This window comes from Felis catus, chromosome C1 (assembly GCF_018350175.1).
Source record: "Felis catus isolate Fca126 chromosome C1, F.catus_Fca126_mat1.0, whole genome shotgun sequence".
NCBI classification, from domain to species: domain Eukaryota; kingdom Metazoa; phylum Chordata; class Mammalia; order Carnivora; family Felidae; genus Felis; species Felis catus.
In genome coordinates, this window is record NC_058375.1 from 129,177,242 (window position 1) to 129,191,056 (window position 13,815).

At 38.3% G+C, this 13,815-nt stretch overlaps 2 long non-coding RNA genes across 10 annotated transcripts in view; one reads left to right on the forward strand and one right to left on the reverse strand.

Annotated features, from left to right (window-relative positions):
* LOC111561971 overlaps positions 1–13,815 on the reverse strand; it is a 307,562-nt gene that overhangs the window by 144,783 nt on the left and 148,964 nt on the right. For all 6 annotated transcript variants that reach the window (XR_006583144.1, XR_006583145.1, XR_006583147.1 and 3 more), the window contains 2 exons: positions 2,717–2,776; positions 1,559–1,637 (listed from right to left, as the gene is read on the reverse strand). This is a non-coding gene — a long non-coding RNA (uncharacterized LOC111561971). The remainder of the gene's footprint in view (positions 1–1,558; positions 1,638–2,716; positions 2,777–13,815) is intronic.
* Positions 2,357–6,643, forward strand: LOC123379128. 4 transcript variants are annotated; one of them, XR_006583152.1, is made up of 6 exons: positions 2,357–2,780; positions 3,758–4,025; positions 4,196–4,322; positions 4,711–4,865; positions 4,997–5,204; positions 6,069–6,643. It is a non-coding gene; the product is annotated as an uncharacterized LOC123379128 (long non-coding RNA). The 4 variants fall into 4 exon arrangements; XR_006583151.1 differs by having other exon boundaries at positions 2,365–2,780; positions 4,997–6,643; XR_006583150.1 differs by lacking the exon at positions 4,997–5,204 and having other exon boundaries at positions 2,366–2,780.

Genomic DNA, 13,815 nt, shown 5'->3' on the forward strand with positions numbered 1-13,815 from the left:
TAGCTAATGTTAGAAAAACAGAAGCAGTTTCAGCCATGTAACATCTGTGGGTTTAGAAGCACATTAGAAAAAAGTTGTAAGTTATCTAGAAGGTATGTGTTATTAATATTGGTCCAACTTCTGCTAGTGCTCTTATTTATAGGTGAAATAAAAGATAAATGTTGCAACCTAAATGACAGATAAACCACGAAAACAAAAGGGGGGCGAGGCGTGGGGGGGGCACTCCATGACCTGGAAGGGGAGAAAGGAGGTTCCTCTCTAAATCACACTATATCAGCCCACAGAGAAGGTAACCAGAGACAGGCAAGAGTGAGAAGCAGATGTGATCCCTAGCCAATTTTGTGGCCATTATCTTGTAATCGTATTGTCACTCAGAATCAGCAGTAATGGTATTTAGAAATCTCCTATAATACCACACTCACTTTCTTTATATCCTGTTCTCCCATAGGTACCATAGGTTTTGAAGTTATTACAGAGAATTTTAGGTTCCAAGAAATTATTGTGCAGACAGGACAGTATCTGCTCTTAATACCAATGCTCTCTGTTCGGTGCCCTGGATAAGATTTCCCCAACTCAGGCAAAGAAATTCACGTCGGAGGCAGATCAGAGCATGCACATATGGGACAGAAGTTCAGATCATCTCATTCATCCCTAATTGTCATTTGAGTCCAAAGCCTTCCTGAGAATGACTTCACTTTACTCACCAGGCCTTTGTGCTAGGCTATGCATCTGGAATGCATAATAAGAATAAGAAAGTCGGATCAAGCAATTCTAGGAGAGCCCGGTTTCAAGAGGATGCATGCTGTTTCCACTTAATGTGGCAATCATTTGTACCCGGCAGACACCACGTAGGAAGGGAAAAACAGGTTTTATTTATCTCATTTTAAAAAGAATGTGTAAAGTTTTTTTTTTCCTCAAAAGATAGACCCCCAAACTCTTCATAGTTTATAGAGCAAGATGAGAAAACTGTATATGAGAAATTTTCCTGTCATTTTTATGTTTTTGTGTGTTTAATATGTTGATGTAAATACCCAGAATATGAACAGGTTAAATACACACACTGGAGAACTAATGGTTTTGCTAATTTTGCAAAGGCACAGATCATTTATCTGATCAGAAAGGCAGGTTGGCCCAATTAGGTCTTTAATGTCAATCATATGGGCCTCTGGGAAGAATAAAAGCTTTAGCTTATTTAAAATTCAACAAACATTTTTTGAGTGCCTACTCTCTGCCATGCACTAGACATGCAGAGATGAACCATATTTGGTCTGTGCTTTCCCGAAGCAAACTGTGTAATGAGAATACTCTGATTCAGAGTAACATCAACGATATGACCAGTTGTTGACTTCATACCCCAAGCCTGGCCCTGGGATGAGGCTTTCACACACCCTCTCATATAGAAATTTGTGGTCAACAATTTTACAGAAAATAAATCGAGACAGGAGAGTTCAGTGAATTTCCCTAGGTGTTTTAAAATGTGGATTTTACTATTAGTCAGGTTTGGTGGAACCAACAGATCCGGGAGACAACCGTATTGAAAAGACAGGTAGTTACTCACCGTTCCAAGAGGAGGAAGCCAGCCTTGCCAAGGAAAGCCCTGCAGGGAAGCCCCAGGGTTTACTGGGAGACAGAGGGATCTGGAAGAAATGCAGGCAAGAGCCTTTATAGTGGTTTCTGTGGGCGGCAACAGGTAAGCAGGCTTTAGGATTGGCTAATTCGAACAAGTTCAGCAGGCTCTCAGGTATAGGGGCTGCCCTTATGTGTCTGGTACCTGGCCTCAGGTGATCAGGGTTGGGGGAATAGTAGTTTGGAGCATAAAAGCCTATAAAGAGAGGCTGTTGGGAATACAGATTCTGGATTGGTGGGTTTGTAGATCAAAGCTGCCTTCCCAGCTGAGTCCTTTACTAACTCTGGAAATTGGTTCAACCTGGGAGAGGCAGTTTTTCCTGGGGCCCTGGATATCAGAATATCAGAAACACATGGCTAATACCTGTGGTTGCAAAGCTGATAAGACAAATGGAATTTGAACTCAGGTCCAGCTACAGAGCAATCAATCCCTTAATGACTGTTCTACTTCCCTGCAGAAATGCCAATTCCCTCATCCCTTGCATTCTCTGCCCAGTTTACTCCACTCAGCAGCAATACAGAAAGAATGCTAGTTTTCCATTCATACCTGTAAACAAAAGCAGGATCCAGTTCTTTGGAGTTAAATCTTGCTGCCTCTGCCAATTAGTTTTTCACTAAGCTTTAGTTTTCTAACTCGCAAAGAGGGAAGAATAGTGCTTACCCTAAAGAATTGTTTTAGAGATCAGACTATGTATTAACACATTTATTGGACTATAGTAATTACTCAATAAGCACTATCTGCTTAAGAATTACCCAGGAAAGTTCCCTGTCTGTAGAATTCGTGTCGGCACAGAAACATTAGCAGACCCTTAAATATTTTTTAATAAGTGTAATGATAGTGATGTTTAGACAGAAAATACTGAATGTTTGTGTCCCCCTCTAAATTCATATGTTGAAGGCCCCAAAACAATACGAAGGTATTTAGAAATGAGGACTTTAGGAGGTGATTGGGATTAGATTAGGTCCTGAGAGTGGGGCCCTCGTGATGGGAGTAACGCTTTTATAAAAGGAAGGGACACTAGATTCCCCCCACCTCTGTGAGGTCTTAATAAGGAGAAGACCACCAGCTGCAAACCAGAAAGAGTCTCACCAGATCCGACCACGGCATTCTGTTCCAGCAACCTGAAATAAGGCCAGTGCTCCGATGCTTCTAGGTAAAGAGATTCAACTTTTACTAGATTGCATAGAATCATAAAAGCATCACAATCTGGGCAAAGTTCTGGAAACTATCTACAATTTAGTAAGAAGTCACAAAGGGACTAAATGGCTTTTTCCCTCCCCTCACATCCTGCCTTTAAAGTGGCAGCCGATACTCTAACAGAGGCCCTTGAATTTAATTCCCAGTACTGGCGATCTCCTTCACCCTACTGCCAGGGTTGGCTTTGTATTTACAATAAAATGGCCTCAACATAAGAAAGTATGATTCGAGGTATGGAAAAATATATTTATCCTTATATATTCTGTTCATCACTTGGGACTGGAAATTCCAAATATTAGACTCATTCCTCTGGATTAAGAGGGTGTCTCCTTATTGTCCTTGTTGAAATGCTCACAGCTATTCTGATGGTAGCATCATGCACAAAACTGGTCACAGAATTAAACAGGGCATGAGCCCTCAACCAGATGGTGTGGTTTGTTTCTTTTCACTTCAACCCTACCACCCCTGACCCCACAGCTATAGATAATTGGTTACCTGGCCAATCCATCAGCCTGAACAGCTGAGTGGTGGTGGTATTTACCAAGAAAAAGGGGAGGTCTGGGGGGGCCAGGTTAGGAATTGTGGGGCATCAAGAAAATGAATAGCAGCCCATACATAGGTTTTACCTCCAAAATATATGTCCATATAGTTCTTTAACTGTATTCTGCAAAGTAGTACTTTTTTTTGTTTGTTTTTTTAATTTTTTTTTAACATTGATTTATTTTTGAGACAGAGAGAGACAGAGCATGAATAGGGGGAGGGTCAGAGAGAGAGGGAGACACAGAATCCGAAGCAGGCTCCAGGCTCCAAGCTGTCAGCACAGAGCCCGATGCGGGGCTCGAACTCGTGAACCACAAGATCATGACCTGAGCGGAAGTCGGACACTTAACCAACTGAGCCACCCAGGCGCCCCATGTTTTTGTTTTTTAATAGACTGGCTGCTGGATCATTATGGACTAGAAATTGAAAGAATTACTTGAGAGAGGAGCAGCATGGCTGAAAATCCAAGACCCAGGGTGTGTGGTGTTTGAAGAAGGCATCTCACCTCCTTATATTAGGGGTGTTAGCTGTAAGGAGTCACACAAGTCAGAGCTGCACTGCCCATTCCAGTTGGGGGAATTAATTCTGCCAGGACCTTCTGGTGCCAGCCAGGGCAGGAAGTTCTTAGGCCTTTAGACAGGCCCTGGACATCAGGGTGCAGGTAAGAGCTCTGTGTTGCTCAGTTATGACAGGTTCCCTGAAAGGATTAGGTTATTTTCCTGAAAGGAGTCATAGAGGTCATCTACTTAAGTTATTTTGTTGAGTAGCCGATGTGCAAATATTTTTTTAAAGTAAAGATTTTTTGACCTTGCTTTTATACTTATTTTGCAGCCCGGAGAAGCAGTATGGTGCAGTGGTTGACAGAATGGATTTTTACAACTGAACAGATTTGTGCTAAAACCCCACTGAGCAAATTCTACTGCAAATCTTGGAACTACAGTCTCCTAATATGTTAAATGTAAAGATAAAACCTACCTCATGTAATGGTTGCAAATTAAAAAAAAAAAAAGTAACACAAGAATTTAGCGTACAACCTAAGTAATTAGAAGTGTTAAGCATTGTTGTCATGGTTATGAGTTTCTTACGTCCACTTGGTGGTGCTGGGTCATTGTGGAAACAGGAAGGACTAAATAAAATTACCCCTTAACTGAATCCAGTTATTGATTTTATTATCGTGTCGTATTATTTTCTCTGAATTGACCATTTGTTTTGGTTTCATCTAGACCAAGTGTCCATAAACGATAGGGGCTAAGCCATCCTAATGAGCTAATAAATCAGGTTAAGCAAGCGTTCTCTTGGCTCCATCTCCATCTCCATTCTCAATTCTTTGTACTTTGTCTTCACAGGGAAGTTTGCAAGCCCAGTAAGGAGATTCTTAATTAGAAGGTTTATTTAACCTTAATATACTAACTTCTGTAAGACAGTGAAAAACATTGTGGATCTAGTATCTCAGAAGATGAAATGGACCATTTCATTTTTTTCTGAAATGACAACAAAGCAGGTAACACAGGCATGATAAAATTAAGCCTAGAATTGGTGTCCACTTTATGTTCTTAAAGCCACTGAAACAACATTTTTGTTCTCCTTAAATCCTCTCTGTTAGGTTTTTAACTTCCTCCTGTTCTTCCACAGAGCCCAAGTTGTCAGTGTCTCCTGTCACCATGAACCATCTACTCCAGATGCTACCAATCCCCTTTAATTTTTTTATTAGTAAGATATGTGAGATGGAGGTCGCTTTCTGTGTAAATCTCCCCGTGTCCCTTCCCAGACAGTTTTTCCTTCTGCCTTGGAATATTCCTTCAATGTGCCATGTAATCAAGAAGGAACCCAGTGAGAAAAGGTACATTTTGCAGAATATTGGCTAATTTAAATTCTTAAAATAACAGGAAGCTGAAAATGTTTGCTGATCCTACTGAAGTTAGTGTTGAGTCAAGGGGTCATTTTAATCGATCCCAGCTGAGCACCACCAAGTAGAAATCCAGTATCAGTTCCCTAGTCCCAGTGAGCACCTGGGACCTCTTAAGGAGTGTGTGGTGGGGAAGGATAGGAGTAAAATAACAGGTCTTTGTCATGAGACACTCATGGGCTTATTTCCTGTCAAGATATGTAATGTGTATATGATTTAGGACTTCTTATGAAAATTCTCTGGGCTATAACATTCTCATGTAAATAATGTAAATAATAGGGCATCTGTAGGGGGGGTCACTGCTGTTTCTGCTTGTTTAGGGTTACCAGATTTAGCAAATAAAAATAACACCGATTTAACTATGAATTTCAGATGATCATATCATAGTGGGTGTATGTCCCAAATATTGCTGGAACTTATTTATACTAAAAGTTATGCAATATTTAGGACATACTTATACTAAAAAATATATTCATTATTTGCTGTGAAATGCAAATTTAAGCGACTGTCTTATATTTTATTCAGCAACTCTATGCTTATTCCATCCCCCTGTTCCCTGATAATTCCTGATGCTTTTCTGGGGAACTGCCCCTCTCCCCAAATTAGATCCATTTGTTTCAGGTAGAGTAACTATCGCCTCAGCACTAAACAGGCAATAGAATACAGGTTTGGCCAATCAAGCATTAAATTCTCCTTATCACTGTTTCTTGCTCAGAGCTGGGTGTATGACCTACAGCAGTCCAGTTAGACTCAATTCTGGGATTCAATGAAACATCTCAAAAATTTACTTTCTCTCAGGACTGATGAGATACAGATATAAGCCTGGAGCTGCTGACAGCTGTTTTGCTAATATGATTTGGGAGACTGCTGGAGAACTGAGCTAGGATGACACCGTAGACCTCAGAGCTGGAGAGTAATATTGTGTCCTCATGATCTTATCTGAGTCCCTGGATTCACCTGTGACTGCAGCTAGCCTACCCCTACATCTGTGGTTATATGAGCCTGTTTTATAAACTACTTTTTGATTTAAGCTATTTTGAGTTGGATTTCTACCAACAATAACCAGAAGTGTTCTGAAAAACCTAGATCATCATCAAATTTTGTGAGTATGAAATGTAAAGTGCTAAACAGGAAATCTGACACATTTAAGATGTTTGGCAAAAATCTGTCCTGTTCTCCCAAATACACGTAAATCCCAAAGCACTGCACACACACACATTCCCTGTCCTAACAGCGATATATGTGTGCGAATGGATGGATTCATTCAAAGTTATTCCTCAAGCCAGAAATAAACAACTTAGGAAAAAATTTTTTTTTAGTTTTTTTGAATTTTACTTGTTTGTTTGTTTATTTATTTATCGAGAGTGAGTGGGGGGAGGGGCAAAGAGTGACAAGGAGACAGAGAATCCCAAGCAGGCTCTGCACTGTTAGCAAAGGTTACTGATACTGGGCTGGAACTCATGAATTGTGAGATCATGACCTGAGCTGCAACCAAGAGTCAGACACTTAACCGACTGAGCCATCCAGGTGCCCCAGGAAAAAAACCTTCTTAATAACTATGATTTCAGGCATATGTTTCCTTTATAAGGAGAGCACATTTTTTTTTTAAACTTCCAGTAAGGACAAGTTATAGCAGCTCCTCTACAAATCCAGGAAAAACAAATGTAAGTGAAAAACCTGTTATTGATAAGTAAAGATTATAGTACTAAAATATGAAGCATGCTAATCTTCTCAAACCCATGCAACATTGCTATAATTACTAATTGAACTGAGATATTTGCTTTCCTAGAAGTTTATAGGAAAATTAATTATTTGCAAGCTTATGCTAACCTAGTAAGCATAAGATCTTTAATTCTGCATATTGATATGAGAGAAACATGTTTCTGTTTCAATCTGTGTTAAAGAGTGTATGTAGAGTAGTATAGTGCAGTGTTTCTACTGGGAAACCCAGTGAGAATATAGTCTAGTAATCTGGTTTCAGCTTGAGACGTTTAAGTATTGCCCAAATCATAAGGCCAATATCCCACAGTATATTCTGATGGATCATAACATCATCCTGGCTTCCTTAATTTCAGTAATTACTTACAATCACATAAAACAAGCAAGGATCTAGGCTGAAGGCTTTGGAGCTAGATGAACATGGATTAAAGTCCAGATTCTAACACTTGCTAGCTTCATGGGTTCAATGAATCACCGTAATCACTGATACTCTGTACTTAACTGTAAGAACTGGAGATAATATGTATTATGTACCTAGCAAAATATCTAGAATGAGACAGAAGCTCACAAAATGATGAGCACCAGAAATTGCTGAATCACAGCTATGCTGAATTTTTACAGCTTAGTCTCTGAGAAGGTAGTTGCCAGATCCATACTGTTTTCTCCTGTTGACTTCAAATGCCCTGAAGTTAGAAGATGGCATTTCACTATGGTTTCCTCCATTTCTTTCAGTCACTGTAGTTGGAATTTTAGCTTCTAAGATGACACTTTCTCTCGTCTCTTTGACCCATTCCCATCCCTTGCATACATTAATCAAACACTTTTAGGTCTAAATTGTTTACTAGAACAGAAAGAGATGGTAAGAGAGGCTATATTAGGGTGGTCAACACTATAATAATCAGTTCAAGATAGTGTGGCAGATCATTTATTGGTGAAGGGTGTAGGCCACAATTTGCAAGTAGGGCTGGAACCAAAGTGAGGCCATAGAGTTCCCAGGGTAAAAACTTAAGAAGGCACTGACTCAGAGGGTCCTGCAAGTACAATGTCAGTACTGAGAGTGAAGGTCTCCTAAATTTTGTTTCCTAGGAATCTCATTCACTTCACCCTAGTCCTGACCCTGAATTGCAACAGTAAGTCACATTAACTATAAATGTATAGTAGCATTCAAAGCTTGGAAATGCAAATCCACTTTCACTTGTAGTGAATTGTTTTCCAAGTCAAAGTTAGAATTTACATGCACACACACATAAAAATTTATTTCAGTAACAAGTTGTTTTATAATTAATCAGCACCATGTAGGACATGTCTTTATTATCTTTGGTTCCAGGAATTATTTTGGTTCAACTCGACAGGAAGAATCTCAGGGATATGTTGAAAGAGTGGTTTTCAAAGAAGCATAAGCATAAATTGTTTTCTAAATCCCTTTAGTTGTCAAGTAAAGTCTCATTTTTTTTTCTGAGCTATTCAAAATATGAAAGATTCCTAGTGTTTTATCTCCAATGTGAATTAATTTTTAAAAGTCAGCACATTTCAGAAACCCAAGTTTGTGAACATTCTCAAAAACAGCAAGAAGTAGGAAAGAGTATTTAAGGCAGCTCTGATAACTTCCTAAGAAAATATACTAGTTTAACACAAATTTAAAAATCAAGAAGTTTATTAGAAGCACTTCAAGTTTCTAAGCCCTGGACTTATTAGTTGGCCAATCTTTTCCCCTTAGATTAAGGCTCTGCTATTTGTTCAGGATTCAAGGGAAATGTATAGTGATTGCTAAATTCACAGAGCACTCCTCTAAGTCCCCAGTTTTGCTTCTGTACCTACGCTCAATGTGCACTGTCCCTACAAGACTCCTTCAGCCTAATCTTTGCTGTTACATTTTTTAAGGAATCCAGGTGTTCTCTTAACTTTATATAAAACTTACAGTTAACAGAGGAGAGGTTGCTAGGGGGTTGTGTTAAGTAGGCGATAGGGATTAAGAACGATGTGATGAGCACTGGGAGTTGAGTCACTAAATTGTATCCCTGAGTATACACTGTATACCTGAGTATACCTGAGTAAGTGTTGCGTCACTAAATTGTATACCTGAAACTAATACTACACTGTATATTAACTAACTGGAATTTAAATAAAAACTTAAAAAATAAAAGAAATCCAGGCGTTGTGTATTTTCAGCAGCTCACACCTGTATCTACAGACTGGCAGCTGTCACATGCTTACCTGTGGGTGATATTTGGGGGTTTGGTGGGGGTCAGACAGTATAAGCCTTGCAAAGCAGAGATTTCTCTGTTGTTTTCTCTCACGTTGTGCTTTTTGTCTACTTTTTCCTCTTCTCTTACTGTGTATTTGTTACTTTTTCTTTGGAAGAAAGTTCATATGCTACTCAAAAAATGCTGAGTGATCTATAGCTAGAAGGGACAGGCAGGTACTTGATGAAGTCTCAAGTTGTAGTTAGACCTTTTCCACTTGACACTGGCACCAAATTTATAGACTTCCTAACTACCAGGGAAGACAGAAAGATGGTCTCATCGTAAGGTAGTGTGATTTACTTTAAATGACATTAACCCTTACTTGCGGATTCTTCTATAGAATCAAGGAACAGGGACAGCAGTGAGAAAACCCCAAGCTCCCTGCTTCAAGAAAACAGGTTAAATGTTCTTTAGAGGGAAACTCTCCAGTTTTCCAACTTTTAAAAAGACTCCCCTCCCCCTGCCAAAAGTGGTGTATTCTGATCCTTGGGTTTTGCAAAATGCTTGTAAGAATTTCCAGAACTTTAAAACAATTACATTTGTCTCATTACATATCAGATCTTGGAAGCTATCTATATAATAGAAAAACAATAGATTTGGGGCAGAAATTATATACTCCAGTTTTGACACTGTAACTAACTCTTTAAAAGGCATTAGAAAGCATTAGGAAAGTTATTTCCCTTTTCTGAGTCTTAGGTGCCTCATCCTTAAATCTGGGATTTTAAATTAAATCCATGTTTCAACTCAGTCCATGAATCCATGTTACTCTATGATCAATGCTAAGGGTATGCAGAGGTATAAGTCACAGTCATGACTGGAGCAATCTATAATTTAGTTGGAGCTATAAGGCTGTGCATATAAAATAATAGCAAGCATTATAGAACAGACCACATTTTCGTCAAGAATTGGGTGGTACTGATCATGAGTATCAAAGTATTTCAGAAGAGGCTGGTGTCAAAGGAATAAGTCTTTCTAGAGAGATTAGACTTGGGTTGGGCCCTTAAAGTAGGTGGATTCATTATGTAGATGGATGGAAGGCAAAGTAATGGTTAATATTAAGTAAATTAATGGGGGCTCCATGATCAAGAGCCCAAATTTGAGAGTGAACATGGTAAGGTAAAGTAAGGGAAATGGCTTGATATATCAGTTTCAAATGGCAGAAATGTGTTCATTTCTAACTTGCATAAGTCCGATTTCCACGTTTCTGATTGGTTTGGATAAAAACTCAAACTCAAGACCTAGACTCAAAACAGAGTTATCCATTACATTTCTGTGTTATTTACTTCTTAAGAGAGCTTTCCTCTATTATACTCTATTATAGCCTATCTTTTGTGTTTCATCTCTGATCGAGTCTTTTCCACATAAACTTTTCTACCAGTTAAATTTTCATTGCTAGAATGAATTAGTTTATCCCATTACCTTTGAGACTTCCCAAAGTTTCAGATACAAGGGAAGTTATAGAAATGTCTAAAGAACAGATTATCTTTCCATTCTTATATTGCAGAATATAGTCATTGCATCCTGGCTTACTACCTAATCTCACATTACCTCATCTTCAATCATCACTCTGCATGTTGAAGTTCCCTAGACTCTGCTCTAGGTTTCCTTAGAGAACCTCAGAGTTTCTGTTTCTATTACTATTTAGAAGTACTAATTACTGATGATATGCTTCAGCTGTGAATATATATCTACCCTCCCTTAGATCTATGGATCTAAGCAAGGATCCATAGAGTAATTACGAACTCATTTATTTCCATAATTTTGCCATGTGGAATGATATGGATTGCTTTCTTCCTCTTTCCTCCCATTTTTTTTCGATTCTCAAACTTGTTCTTCCTACTCAACAGGGAAGAAATAAGTTATTTTTTAAGACATTTGGGGTCAGATTGTAGAATTTTGTATTAGAAATACAGGCATACCTCAATTTATTGTGTTTCACATTGTGCTTTAGAGATGTTGTGTTTTTTTGTTTTGTTTTGTTTTGTTTTTTACAAATTGAAGATTTGTGGCAACCTTGCTTTGAGCAAGTCTATCAGTGCCATTGTTTTTTAACAGCATTTGCTCACTTCATGTCTCTGTGTCAGTTTTTGGTAATTCTCAATATATTTCAAACTTTTTCATTGTTACCATATTTGTTACGGTAATTTGTGATCAGTGATTTTGGCATAGTATTGTAATTTTTTTGAGGCACCATGAAGATCCATGGCACTTATATCCATATAAGGGTATGAACTTGATCAACAAATGTACGTATTCTGACTGCTCTGCTGATCAGCCATCCCCCTGCTTCTTTCTCTCTTCATCAAAATAGGCCAAAAGCTAGCCTCTCTCACCAAACAGTTAGTCACGATGTGAATGCAAAGGAAAATTTCTTGAAATTAAATGTGCTACTCCATTGAACACTTGAAGGATAAGAAAGAAAAGCAGTCTTATTGCTGATGCGGAGAAAGTTTTGGTGGTCTGGATAGAAGATCAAACCAGGTACAACATTCCCTTAACCAAAGCCTAATCCAGGGCAGACCCCTAGCTCTCTTCAATCCTTTGAATCTGAGAGAGGTGAGGAAGTTGATGAAAAGTCTGAAAGTGGCAGAGGTTTGTTAGTGAGGTTTAAGGAAAGCAGCTCTCTCCATAACATAAAAGTAAAAGATGAAGCAGCAAATACTGATGTAGAAGCAAGTTATCCAGAAGATCTATCTAAAATAACTAATGAAGATGGCTGGCTACATTTTTTCAATGAAGATGAAATAGCCTTATATTGGGGGGAAAAAAGATACTATTTAGGACTTTCATAGCTAAAGAGGAAAAGTCAATGCCTGGCTTCAAAGCTTCAGAGGAAAGGCCGACTCTCTTTTAAGGGGCTAATTAATGCAGTTGGTGACTTGAAGTTGAAGCTAATACTCATTTACCATTCTGAAAATCCTAGGGTCTTCGACAATTATGCTAAATCTATTTTACTTATGTTCTAAAAATGGAGCGAAGCTTGGATGACAGCACATCTGTTCACAGAGTGGTTTACTGAATATTTTAAGCCCATTACTGAGACCTATTGCTCAGAAAAAAAAAAAAAAAAGATTCCTTTCAAAATATAACTGCTCATTGACAATGTACCTTGTCACCTAAGAGCTCACATGGAGAAGTACAACACAATGTTGTTTTCATGCTTACTAACACAACATCTATTCTATAGTCCATAGATCAAGAAATGATTTCTACTTTCAAGTCTTATTATTTAAGAAATGCATTTTGTAAGGTTATAGCTGCCATAGATAGAGATTACTCTGATGGATCTGAGCAGTCCATTAAAAACCTCCTGGAAATGATTCACCAATCTAGATACCATTAAACACATTCAAGATTCATGGGAAGTGGTCAAAATCAGCAGGAACAGGAGTTTGGAAGAATTAGATTCCAGCCCTCATGGATGACTTTGAGCGGTTCAAGACTTCAGTGGAAGAAACAGCAAGAGAACTAGAATTAGAAGTGGAGCCTAAAGATATGACTGAATTCCTGCAATCTCATGATAAAACCTTAGAGGATGAGGAGTTGCTTCTTATGAATGAGCAAAGAAAGTGGTTCCTTGAGATGGAATCTACTCCTGATGAATATCCTGTGGAAAACACTGAAATAATAATAAAAGATTGTTACATAAACTTAGTTGATAAAGCAGCAGCAGGGTTTGAGAGGACTGGCTTCCATTTAGGAAGAAGTTCTACTGTCGGTAAAATGCTATCAACCAGCAAGCATTGCATGCTACAGAAAAAATCGCTTCTGAAAGGAAGAGTCAATTGATATGGAAAACTCCATTGTTGTCTTATTTTAAGAAATTGCCATAGTCACACCAACCTTCAGCAACCTCCATCCTTATCTGTCAGCAGCCATCAACATCCTCCACCAGCAAAAAAGACTGCAACTTGCTGAAAGATCTGATGATGATTAACATTTTATAGCAATAAAGTATTTTTAATTAAGGTATGGACACTACTTTTTAGACATAATGCTATTTTATACTTAATAGACTACAGATAGCAAAACATTACTTTTACATTCATTGCAAAACAAAACAATAATTTGACTCATTTTATTGCAATATTCACTTCATTGTAGTGGTCTGGAAGCAAACCTGCTGTATCTGAGGTATGCCTGTAGATGGATGGGAGGAAAGTGCCACATCTCACATTTGGGTACCACAGAAGTCAAGTCATACATCCAGGCTTCCTCCAAAGTATATATAAATGGATGTAAGGGCCTTCTTTGTACCAAGATTAAAGGAGGTGAAAATTTCCCAAGCTCACTGCCTCATTTAACTCTGAGAAAACACCTCTTGATAGATGTGGCCCTGTCTGTTTCACATTCCATCTGGTGTTCATTAATTACTGAGAGCATTAATGATGAATCAAAAGCCATTTTGCAAAACAATAAAGTGGAAGTTGCTCCTTAGAATATTTAATGCTCTAGATATTTATTTTATTCCACCAATTTCGAACAGGTGGGTCTATTATGCTTTTTGCTATTTGTCTCCTATGACTGATTCTCAGTTTTACAACTTTCACAACTTCATGCTAAATGACTAAGAAAGTGCTTAA